The following is a 13,499-nucleotide window of genomic DNA, read 5'->3' as shown; positions in this document are numbered from 1 at the left end:
CACAGACGATCGTTCTTGACTCGGACTTGAACAATCCAGCCAAATATCAAAAACTCTCTCTTAATCGGACTTTTCTCTCTCTGAGTTTCTCTCTGGTTCTTTCTTCCCATTTCCGTTACAGAAATGGCGGAATAAGACAAAGGAGACGATTAAAATGGGTAGTTAGGCGGTTTAGGCCCGAGAAACTGCCAAGTTAACCATTCCCGCTTATTTTACACGCGGCTCTTAATCTGTAACCGCCACCCCGTGCTCCAAAGCGTTTCAGCGCGAGTTTTTTCCTTTTTCGGACTTTAACTGTTCCCGCCAGTTTTACTTAGACGAAACTCGATCTAGAGCTGACTGATCCAGTCGACAACTCTAACCACCTTGTCCGAATTTGACTGATACTACTAAATCAGCTCATCTCAGCTTAGCCGACAGTCTTAACCGCCTTGTTTGATTTCCGACAATCCCTGTCTAGCCGACCAGTTCAACCGTCTTGTCCGAATCCAACAACACTTGTCCGGATCCGACCATCGCTGTTCGAAAATTTCGATTTGTCTGGATTTTCATCGAGTTTTCCGAACATCCTGAGTTCCATAAACCGAACAGCCTGTCCAATAACCCGAGCGTAAGACCCACTGATGGAGCTTTGTTTGGCTCAAAAACAGATCCGTTCCTAGCTTTAATCGGGTACATGGTTCCGCTGTAGTCGCTACTAATCAGGCGCTGATCTAAGTTCTCCCATCCACCCACGGAAAGTCCTTCGAACTCTGATCAGCTCTTTCTAGCATCATCCAATCCATTCAGTACGTTCTCACAGTTCGGCTAGTCAGTCCTCAGATCATCCTAACATCGATCTTCGGAACACGGTCGCTACAGAATGCCCATAACTCACTAGACTCTGCCAAAACTTAACCCTGCTCCTCTTGGAGTAAAACAATGATTATAGAAGAAACAGCGGTTTAAACATAATCTACGTTACTCGCTCACAACGTTTATATTTCCATTCTTCTCAACCATTTTTCCAGAAAGTAGCAGAACTGGCAACTTCATATGCCGACATTTACGCAAATCAAAGTTTTGATAAGAGATAATGAGTTAAGAGTGGCAAGAGGCCCCAAAAACATTCAGTTAAAGAAATGGAGTAGAGGATTCTTAATTGAACCAATGGGTAGTTTATCATTTAAGAAAATGCAATCCATGATTTTGTTTGCATTTCATAAACGAATCATATCGGTTAAGCAGATTGTAAGACTTTTCCTTCATAAGAAGTCAACTAATCTAGTCAACAAGTCTGATCATACATTCATACTAACTCTCTACTAATTTATTTTTACCATTTCAGTGGTTCACTACTCCACCAACTTTCTAAATGAGATCGTAGATAGCTAATTTTTTTAAGAAACTGCAGAAACAGAAGGAATAATCATATACAATAAGACAATCCAACGCAGCATTGGAACACAGTTAATTGAGGATTGATCTAACTGTTGCTGAAGAGCTCTTGTGGGATTATGGATGGACAAAACTTCTTTGCCACAAACTTGTACTGCAAAAAAACAATAATTTCATTAACATTAATTAAACTATAATCGTCATCATTGCTCTTCTTCATATAAACAATAAACAAAGAAAACTTATTTTGTGTTGACTATACTTATCTCTTACAGCAGGAAGAGTAAAGACATGAGCGTTACTAGACAATCGTTGAAGATCCTTCACACATCCTCTCAATTCCATTGCTCTATACTGCATATAATGTTGCAACTCGGGTTCTGATTCACCATAAGAAACAAACATTTTACTGCATTGATCCTTCAAAGAATATTCTGTCTAAACAAAGTAAAATAGTACATACCCATGGTCTTCTTGTTGGGTCTAGAATGTACTTAGCAAGAAAATGGCTGAAGCAGCAACAAGTGAAGGAGGATGAGAAAGCATTGTGTACTCCAAAAGCGATAATTCCGCAATGTAGCTGGCCATACATTCCAGCTGCATCAGTGGAGCCTCATGAACCCCATGAGCAGCCCGAACAAAGCGTCTGAAAATCACGTTTAAAAATTCAAGGGGTTAGTATAATTGTATTAGATAGGTATTGTAATGAGGAGAGAACCAAGCATCTTGCTCACCTTAAAAAGCATTTGGTTGTTGGCGCTAACATTTCAAACTTCAAGTCATTCAGAACAGCAGATTCCATGTCAAGAACCTGTCAAAGAACCAAAAAATACAGATGCAATCAAAATCAGTAAATTGTTTTGTTCTCATTTTATAAAAAATTCTGTTGAAAACTCAAACCTAATCCTTGAGATATGTATTATCAGTGATGTATCAGAACTCCTCAACTTCTGGTGCACATATCTAAACCATTCAAGTATTTAGCGTCATAAGATTTTTCCTAAACATAAGAAACAAAACAAATCATAAGGAAAATTTGTTCTTACGCTGCTATCATTATACACGCCACACCAAGCAGCTGAAGCTTCTGTCTACTAATCACATTCCCAGATAGATAGATATCAATGTAGTTCACCGTCAAATACAACGTCTCAGGTACAAGCCTATACTCTTTTGATACTTGTCAGAAACAGAAAAACTCCAATCATACATTTGCAAGATTAACAAAACCCATCTCATCTCTGAGTTTATTTACCTCAACAGGCCAATCAACTAAGATTCCTCGCATAGTTGAGTTAACATCTTTCTTAACTCTCTCCATGAAGTCAGTAGCAGGCCGCTTCTTTGTCTGCACCACAGATTAACACACTCAGAACTTCCAAAAACATAATAAAGTTACTCAAAAATCTACGAGATCTTCACCTCTGCGGCACGAAGATGCTTGTAGATATCACAACAAACATTGCAATGAGGTGCGGATCCGCATCGTTATTGTCTATATTGACAACCTTATCCTTATTCTCCATATCAGACAATACATCTCTTCTGCAACAGTTAACTGCAATCCAAAACAAAAAGTCAAAAACACTAAACAAGAAGTGATAAAACAAATAAACAATTAGTATTAGTACATGTTGTCTCTGAACTGGGCGTTATGTAGAGATTACTCAACGCCTTCCTTTCGATGGAAACCACAGCGGATACTTGTTCGTTATCAATGTACTCCACTTGAGGGCTCTTGTAGGAGTCACACGAAGACATTGTCTTGTCAATTGAGACTGACGCAGCATCAGATTTGCTAGGAGAATGCAGTTTGGTTTGTTCGTAGGGCAGTGAAGTTACTTTGCTTATGCTTGGCTTTACACTACTAGGTTGTGTTGGTTGGGCTAACTTCAATTTCGCAGACTTATTCGAGCAATTCGCCGAAGCAAAAACATCAAAGATTTGATTCGATTTGAGAAACAATTCTTTTAATCGAAACAAACTTGAGGAAATTGTAAAAGTACTCACGAGATCGGAAGACGGATTTGGGATTCGTGAACCGTTGTTTTGATTGGTGATGTTACCGAGCGAGGCTCGTTTCTTCGTCGTAACCGCCATGTTAGAGCTTGGTTTCGAAGAGTTGTTTTCCAATGATGCGAGACGCTTCGCTATTGAAGATTTCGTGGACGAGGAAAACGAAGGCCAGCGATTCTGATGAACGTTCGACAATTGAATCCTTGAGGAAAGGAAAATTGAGTGTTAATGGTGATAGTCGATAGAGAAAAGAAAGAGACATTAAAGACAAGAGTTAGCGAAGTGTTCGTTTAAATAAAGGAATGGGTTTTCGAATTTAAGAAACGGTCATGTCTGTTGATTTTGACGGGTGGGATTCTTTCAGGAGCGTAGATAAATTCAAATGCGTATGTTTGTGATTTAATCTACGTCAATGACTAGTTATATTTCGCCACGTCATCATTTACGTCCTCGTGGTACGCAACTTTTTTAAAGTTTGTACTGTGTCACCGCTGTTGGGTTTTCTTTTCGGTTAATTTGATAAATGACTATATTGGGTGTTTTTCCACCCGATTGTCTTCATCTTTTGTTATTTTCTTTTCCATTTCGGCTATACTCGGAACTAGGGTACTGTAAATGTTAAATCAAAAACATCGTCGACGGTGATTCTCGAATCTGCTTTATGCGATCAAGTTCCACACTGTATACTCGGTTGTGGTTTTCTAGTTGTTCGTAGTCTTTCTTAAATTTTATTTGTGTTTTTATCTGATATGCATAGTAAATGGTGTAGTTATATTGTTTCGATATGGAATAGCCTATGTGTTACATACGGTTTTCACCGTCTAGAAATGACATGATCTCCGTTAGGTATATTCTATTTGACTTGGAATAGAATAAAATATAGACGTTTATATTCCATCTGACTTTGAATGGAATAAATTTGAACGTTTAATATCATCTTCTTTAGCTTCTGAATTCATACTTGTAATTATATTTACGTATTTTTATACTTGTATTAGGGCTTATATTTCTGTGTAGGGTTTAGTGATGATTAGAGAGGGGTTAGTTTCTGGAATATTGAGTTCGTCATTGCAAGATTGGGGTTGACATTGAATTAAGTGTCATATTTCTGTGTAGGGTTTCATGATTAGTTGATAGGGCTTCGTATATATTCCCATGTGTTGTTTATGATCATGAGCTATGCATATCATTACCTCTTACATAGTTTCCATTCCACATTATTGTTATACTATACAATTTATTTTACATTTACTTTGTTTTATGGATCCTAACACCTTTATCTTTCGGTTTTGTTTCTCAGGTTACAAATGGAAGATTTAGGCTACCAAGTAGATTATTCGAAACTGGATCTGAACCATCTGGTGAATATATTCTCATTTATATGTAATAATGCAATGTGTATATAAGTGAAATAGATTGTGTGTACGTAAAATGGAAAGACCATTCATGTGAAATGGAATATATGATCTTTACTATTTGTTGTATTCTATTCTATATGCAAAAATATAATAGAAATAAGATTGTACAGTGCATAAGCATAAATATGTTTTGTTGTATTATTATTGTTATAAATCTTAGTTATGCGTATTGATCAAAACTAAGAATTTAAAACTAAATTTTATGATTTCTTTAACCAGATCCACATAAGTGTAAACTTCACTCAAATTTCGTTAACCACATCTACATTTGTTGTTTAGGTTTAAGGCTTATATTTGAATTTAGGGTTTAGTAAATACAGTTTAAGGTTTAGAATTTAGAGGGTGAGTGAGATTGGGGGTTAGGTTTATGATTTAAGGAAAATTAATTACTTTACATACTTTTAATATTTGGGGTTTATGGTTTATATTTGGGTTTAGGGTTTAGTGATTAAGGTTTAGGGTATAGCATTTTGTCGGTGGGGGGTAAGGTTGAGGTTAGAATTAACTTCTTCCATGTTATCATAGACATTTCATAATTTCACCAGTATGTACTATGTTATTTATTTAGTTTCATTCTATTTAGTTTGAAGGTTTATATCTTAGTTTAGGGTTTAGTGATTATGGTTTAAGGTTAAGTATTTAGGGATTTATGGTGGAGTTGTTATATGGTTAATTATTGAGGGGGTTGTACGAGGTTGGTGTTATATACTATTTTGGTGATATGGAATAGAACATTTCTGAACTATCATATATCATGTGTTTTTATTTTAATTATATAGAATAGAGCATGTTACATAATACAATTTAATATTACTAATCTTATTTACTTTTTAGATTTTGATATTTGAGTTTAGGATTTATATTTGGGTTGGAGTTTTGTGACTATAATTTATGGTTTAGTTTTTAGAAGGTGAGGAGATATAGTTGGGGTCGACATTAACTTCTTCCATGCAATAATAGACATTTCATAATTTGACCAATATGTATTCTATTATTTATTTTGTTCCATTCTATTTGGGTTTATGGTTTATATTTGGATTTAAGGTTTATATTCCCTTATTTGGGTATAGTGATTATTTGAGAGGGTTTGAATTATGGTCGACTTGTGTTGACATTTCGGGCCAGAATTAGCAGCTTCCATAAAGCCATATCCATATCAACATATGTTTGCGTTTCTACAAGATTGGCTCTGTCATGTGTACTTGAAAATTTTAAATTTTCTTATTCCACCTGGGTCATGTAGAATAGAAATTCATCGGTCTGCCAGTTCGCACTTTAGTTTATATTCGACGCTTCAGGCAGACTATGAATGCATCTGCCTGGAATTTCACACTTTCGGTGACATGGGTTCACATTGTATTAGGGGTCATATTCCCCTGTAGAGTTTAGTGATTAGTTAATAGATTGTAACATATATTCATTTTGTGTTTTATTTCCATGCTATTTGATCTTTACATCGTCACTTATTCTATTTCGTCATATAGAGTAGCAATGTTAAGAAATTGGTTTCTCCGTTACGTTTCCATAAATTGTAAAACGTGTACACTTAGTATCCCCTCATTTTCCGTTATAATGTAACTATCATACGTGATAAATACAGTCAGCTTCTTACCTTCATAAATGTATGTGCATGTTTATATTCGACAGAAAAGCACCAAGTCGTCTATTTTAACTGGCAACTTGTAATTTAAAGGGGCATAACCAGTTGAAAAGTAAGTAAAAAAAACATACATTAAATTATGTCAAAATCAGTGTTTGTTACCTAATTTGTCTCTAAAAAGGACTATTTCACCAATAAGCTCTTTCTTTTCTTGAATTCGAATTTCAAAGGGGGAGAAATATATAGAAATTCGAATTTTAAACGGTCACTTTTGGCTTTGGGGCTTCTCTTTTTAAAATTCAACTCGGAGACATAAAAAGAAATATAAATCATACATTGAAATCAGGAGCTGTATTTTCCTTTTCAAATTTTTTTACCACGACAATGAACATTAATATGATTCATATGTTGTTTGTCCTTATATATTAGGGTTTTTTGCAAATATGACTCAAAACTAACCAATGATTTTTTAAAAAAAAAATTCATTTGCCCTATTCACCCCAAAAGTTTGGATTATTTACAAAAATACCATTATTTTTATTTATTTTTATTTTTTCGAATTGTTTACTCATCCTTATCTTCTTTAAGTATTTATAATATTGCCATAAGCATAAATCCACCAACCACCATGAACAACCAATTTGAAGCTCTTAATGCACCTAAATATTGATTTTGACTCCTTCTATCTCATTTCTTATGAACTAAAAACAACATATTTTGCACTTTCTCTCTATACTCATCCAGAAAACCCAAGATTTTGATTCTAAAATTTTTAATGTTCATAGAACCATTCAAGCTCATGATTCATTGTCATTAACAAATATGTTGCTTTGATGGTGAAGTATTGTGTGGTTTGGAGAAGCTAAACAAGTTATCTCACTAGTTAAAGCTAGGCATGGGCATAATATCTGTAACCCGAAATACGAACCGAACCCGAACCGAAAAACCCGATCCGTATCCGGTCCGAAATGTAAAAAATATCTGAATGGGTCTTGTAAGGTGGGACAAAACATATCTGAGCCCGAAGTGTTATTAACCGAACCCGAACGGGTAACCCGAAAAACCGAAAAAATCAAAAAATCCAAAGAAACCGATCCGAATGTCCAAAATAATATACAATATAATTATATGAAACATGAATATATACTTCAAATATCCGAATCCGACCCATACTTGAAAATTTACTAGAATGAAACCTAGGAGGTGTTATAAAAGAGAACCGAAATCTGAAAAACTCGACCCGAACGCCCAGGCCTAGTTAAAGCTATGAAATCAATTTTTTTAAAGATATGTCCGTCAAGAGACTTCCGTGTAAGTCTTCTCGTCGGAGAAGACTTACACGGAAGTCTTCTGGTCAATGCATAGGTTAGTTTCGCAAAAGACTTTATGTGTGTCTTTCAGAGATGACTTCTCTGGAAGTCTTCCGGTTTTCTTTGTTTTCAAAAAAATTAGAGAAGACTTCCCGGTAAGTCATCTAGGATAAACATGTTAGTTTTGCATTTGACCGGATTGTGTATCTTACATACAATACTACAACATATGTTGTCAAACCCTAAACAAAAGAATATCATGACTCACTACTTTCACTCATCTATGTTGAAAACAATTAAATTTTATTATATTTAATTTATATCACTTACAACTGTTTATAATTACATGATTTCAATTTTTTCCTATCAAAATATTTTTTACAAAATTTATAAATTATTTTTAAGATCTACTATATGAGAAGATTTCTTGGAAGTCTTCCGGAAGATTTACAGAACCTCAAAAAACTTAAAAAATCTCAAAAGAATTTACGGGATTTTATTCATAAAAATGAATTATGGTTTTTTGTTTGGTTATAAGAGACTCGTTGTAATTTTACTAGTTTTTTGAGTTATTTTTGCATTTGATTCAAGTTTGAAATATTTTTAGGGTTAAAATCAAGTTTTGAATCATACTTGACAAATTCTCATGTATACATCTTTATATTCAAAATTAAAACAAAAACGTGAATTATAGATGTTATAACTATAATGTTTGTTTTGATATTCGTAAATGTCGAGCAACGAGGATCAGAAGTCAGAACTAGTGATAACAATTTGAAGTTACAGGACGTCAATTCAATGTGATTTTTTATAGGAAAATTTGGCTTAATAACACCAAGAAAAAACAAATTCACTATCTAACAAAAATCACATCCTCTCCGGTTCTTTATCTAGCTATCTCTCTCTCCTTCTCTCTAAAAATTTAATTTCCTTTTTTTGGGTTATTCCACAGATAATGGTGTAGTCATTTCTGTATGGAATATAATATATTATAATTAAAATATGTTTTTATTTAATATATATAATTAACATGTTAAATTATGAATACAAATATTACATTTATTTAATAAATTCATACATACTTAGAATTGAATCGTAATGAGACAAAAAAATTAAAATTTTAAAACAAATATTTTGGTGTTTTTCAATACATGTATAATTAGCACCAAAAGTATAACTTTTGAATTGATAGACACATAATCAAAATCTTTTGAAAGTTAATTAATAATACAGTGATAAAAGTTTAAGAAGGAAAGTCAGTGTTATAGTCCAACGTTAAAAAGATCAGGGATAAAAAAACAAAACAAAGCTTAATGCGTTTCGAGACTCTCGTTAGTGGATTCGAAGAGAGTGAACAATACCAAATGATCAACACATATATGTAACTATGACATATGTTGCTTTACTCTTAGATTTCATGCTACTCCTACATAAAGCCTTTTGAATTTTCACAAAAACGTAATATTTCTAGTTTACAAACTCTGTTAAGAATATTGGTCTAAGTCGGTTCACTAGAGGGCATATGCGATAAGGATCACGGTTGTTAGGGTTGTTGGAGATAAGTCTTGTACGATAGTGATACGGATGTAGTAGTTATAGATATCTTGAGGTCATATAAGAATATATTGTAACATGTATATATTGACGATCAAGTCACATGGAAAAAACACAGTTTTCCAAACATACTTTCTCTCAAATTTACATGGTATCAGAGCCATTTCGAAAAGATCCATTATAATCGTAGAGAGAAATTGTGAGTTATGTCAAAACAAGAAACTTCAACAGCAAGTAACACTGGCGTCGCCATACTTTCTGTCCCATTCCGACAATCCAGGCGTATCGATCACGCCAGTCACGTTGACGGGTGAGCACTATGCCGAATGGGCTTCGGAATTGGAGAATGCGCTTCGTGCTAAGCGGAAGATAGGGTTCATCAATGGTACCTTGTTGATGCCAGATGAACAGGAGAAACCTGCAAAAGTATAGTTGTGGAAAACAGTCAACTCCATGATTGTTGGGTGGATAACGGCTTCGATCTCATCAACTGTTCGATCGATGGTGACCTTTACACCTGACGCATACAAGATGTGGAGCGACTTGAAGAGGAGATTCTCGATTGGTAATTCCGTACGTGTACATCAGCTCAGGTCGGAGCTGGCGGCTTGTAAGCAAGATGGGTCGAGTGTGTTGGATTATTTTGGTCGACTCTCATCTAAGTGGGAGGAATTACTGAGCTACAAAACTCTTCCGGCCTGTACCTGTGGTGCTTCAGCCAAGGTCAGTCAAGACTATGAAGAGGAGAAAGTTCACATGTTTCTGATGAAACTCGACGATGCTAGGTTTCACAATGTCTGCACCAATATCATTGGGACGTATCCATTGCCCGATCTGAATTCAGTAGAGAGTTGTGCGAGAAGAAAGGCGTCTCATGTCTTCACAAGTAGAGGTGAGACAGGATGCAGTCGGTTTCGCGTCGCGAACAGAGTCATCTCAGGTGGATAACGGAGTGTCTGTTACGAAAAGTCGTGGAAGTGTAGTGTGCTCCAACTGTGGACGAACGGGCATGAGAAGAAAGAGTGCTGGCAGATAATTGGGTTTCCCGATTGGTGGACTGAAAGAAACCAAGGAGGAGATCGGAATAGTCGAGGAAGAGGCAGAGGCCGTGGACGTGGTCAACTTCGATCAAATGCAGTACACGGACCGTCTTCTGGTGGGACATACACTTCATCTTTGACAGCGGAACAATGGGCCTCATTGACAGTACTTTTGGAGCAAAAAAAAGCCAATTCCAATCCCAAACAAGTTGAATGGTAATAAACAAACGAGGGAGGTCATTCTCAATACTGGAGCATCACACCATATGACTGGCGATCCTCGTTTGCTTAGTGATCTGCGAGATGTGGTGAGATGTCCAGTAACTTTCGCTGATGGTAGTCAGGTTCAGGCCACCCGATGTGGCGTCTTACGACTATCTGATAAATTAATATTGTCGCATGTCTTGCTTGTTCCTGACTTGAATTGTACACTGTTGTCTGTTGCGAAACTGCTCAAGCAAACAGGTTGTTTGGCTATGTTTTCTTATACACTTTGTGTCTTGCAGGACCCTTTTATGAGGACCTTGATTGGAGCCGGTGAAGAACGGAATGGTGTCTATGTTTATCGGGATGTCACAGTTAGGCGAGGATTCAGAGTTAAAGCCGCGGAGGGCAAAGCTTTGTGGCATCGCAGATTGGGGAATCCTTCCTTTGGTGTTTTGAGTTTTTTACCTTTTCTTTCTGGTGTTTCAAACAACTCCGACAAGTTTGGAGGATGTGATATTTGTTTCAAATCAAAAAAAAACTCGAGGGGTGTTTACCGAGAGTTTTAATAAAGCTTCATTTTCTTTTGCATTAATTCATGTTGATTTGTGGGGACCTTACCGTGAGCCATCTTTGTGTGGAGCCATATATTTTCTTACAATCATCGACGTCTACTCTTGTGCAGTGTGGATACACTTGCTACGTGAGAAGTCTGAGGTCAGAACCGTGTTTCCTAATTTCTGCTCTCTGGCTCAATGACAATTTGGACATCCTGTTCAAACAGTTCGTAGCGATAATGGAACAGAATTCTTGTGCTTGTCTAAGTATTTTGCAGAGAATGAGATCGCTCATCACACTTCTTGTGTAGCAACTCCACAGTAGAATGGCAGAGTGGAGAGGAAGCATATACATATTCTCAATGTGGCGAGATCACTCATGTTTAAGGCGAACCTTCCTATCAAATTTTGGGGTGAAAGTGTCTTGACTGCAGCTCATGTTATTAATCAAACTCCATCAAGTTTACTTCAGGGCAAATCTCCGTATGAGTTTCTATATGGAAAACGCCCATCATATGAAGGATTGAGGACCTTTGGATGTCTTTGTTTCGCTCATAAAATGTCGCGAGACAAGGATAATTTCGAGGCTCAGAGTCGGAGATGTATCTTTGTAGGTTACCCCTTCGGCAAGAAAGGGTGGAAACTCTATGATTTGGAGAGCAAGGATTTCTTTGTCTCTCGAGATGTGGTGTTTAATGAAAGCACATTCCCGTATGTTGAGGACCTTGTTACACGTAATGTAGCACCACCAGCTGTGTATGTTCCTGAAGTGCTCGATCAGGTGCTGGAATCGAGGGGGAGTGCGAGCACAAGCACCACATCAAAAGGTGTAACTGGAACGGACAATCAAGTCGTACCAGTCGTTGGCACTGATAATCCAGTTGAACCAGTTGGTGAAACTACCACATCAGTTTTTCCAGTCGTCGAAGAAGCTGCACCAGAAATAAAGATAGAACCACATGAACCCCCGTCAACTCAACAAGTTCCAGAGGCTTAGGTCATTGAGATAGAGCAAATTCCGGAACAGAGTCTAGGCAAAGGTCACCGAGTTCCTAAGCCTTTTGTCAGACTGCATGATTACGTGACATACAATGCACATTATCTTCCCGATAAACACTGCACCCTCCCAATTCAGCCCAATGTTTCATCAGAGTCTTCGGAAATGATTCCAGGTAACATTGCTTCGTCTTATCCTATATCAGCTTATGTTATTGATGCGGTGTTCTCTAAGAGATATCAAGCCTTCCTTTCAGCAATTACCTCGGTGGTAGAGCCACAAAATTGGAGAGAGGCGATGAAGGATAAGATATGGAATGGTACGATGTCTACTGAAATAGTGGCATTAGAAGATCAAAGAACTTGGGATATAACAAACTTGCCTAAAGGGAAGAAGGCTTTGGCATGTCAGTGGGTGTATAAGTGTAAGTTTAATGCTAGATGGACAATGGAGAAACCTAAGAGAGATTGGTAGTCTGCAGTAACAAGCAAGTAGAAGGAGAAGACTATGGTGAGACCTTCGCTCCTGTGGCCAAGATGACTACAGTTAGAACACTATTTGAGGTGGCAGCAGCCAAGAATTGGGAAGTGCACCAGATGGATGTGCACAACGCCTTTCTACATGGTGATCAGGAGGAAGAAGTGTACATGAAGATGCATCCAGGGTTCTACGCAGACAAGCCATACAAGGTGTGCAAGCTGAAGAAGTCTCTGTATGGCCTGAAGCAGGCACTGCGGTGTTGGTTTTCTACGTTAACTACAGCTCTTAAGAAGTTTGGGTTCAAGCAATCATAATCTGACTACTCTCTCTTAACGTTCATTAAATATGGGAGAAGCGTGCGAGTTCTCATTTTTGTTGATGACTTGGTCATTGCAGGGAATGATTTGGATATGGTGATCAAATTCAAAGCATACGTGAGTGAGTGTTTTAAGATGAAGGATCTTGGGAAATCAAAGTACTTTCTTGGTATCGAAATCACAAGAGGGCAGATGGGTATGTTCCTTACACAGAGAAAATATGCTCTTGATATAGTTGGTGAAGCAGGTTTGTTGGGTTGCAAACCAGTGTCTACGCCTATGGAGCAGAATCACAAGCTCTTGTCTGATAAAGGACCTCTCTACAATAATCCAGTTCGGTTTCGAAGGATCGTTGGTTGTTTGGTGTATTTGGTGATTACGATACCGGATCTGAGTTACGCGATACATGTGTTGTCGCAAGTGATTCACAAGCCACATCAAGTTCATTGGGACGCAGTGGTGAGAGTCTTGAAGTACCTGAAGGGATGTCTAGGACAAGAAGTCATGTTGAAAGCAGTGAGCAAACTTCGCATGAGCTTTATGCGACTCTGATTGGGCTTCATGCCCGCTGACAAGAAGATCACTGTCGGTGTTTATTGTGTTGTTGGGAGATTCACCTAAATCATGGA

The 13,499-nt window shown here is 37.1% G+C and overlaps 1 pseudogene; it reads right to left on the bottom strand.

Moving 5' to 3' along the window:
* Positions 1–1,219: 1,219 nt before the first annotated feature.
* Positions 1,220–3,643, bottom strand: LOC106310316 (annotated as a pseudogene).
* Positions 3,644–13,499: the final 9,856 nt, after the last annotated feature.

Source organism: Brassica oleracea, chromosome C8, assembly GCF_000695525.1.
Source record: "Brassica oleracea var. oleracea cultivar TO1000 chromosome C8, BOL, whole genome shotgun sequence".
In the NCBI taxonomy this organism is placed as follows: Eukaryota; Viridiplantae; Streptophyta; class Magnoliopsida; order Brassicales; family Brassicaceae; genus Brassica; species Brassica oleracea.
The sequence above is the reverse complement of the archived record's forward strand: the minus strand, read 5'-3'. Positions and strand labels throughout refer to the sequence as shown.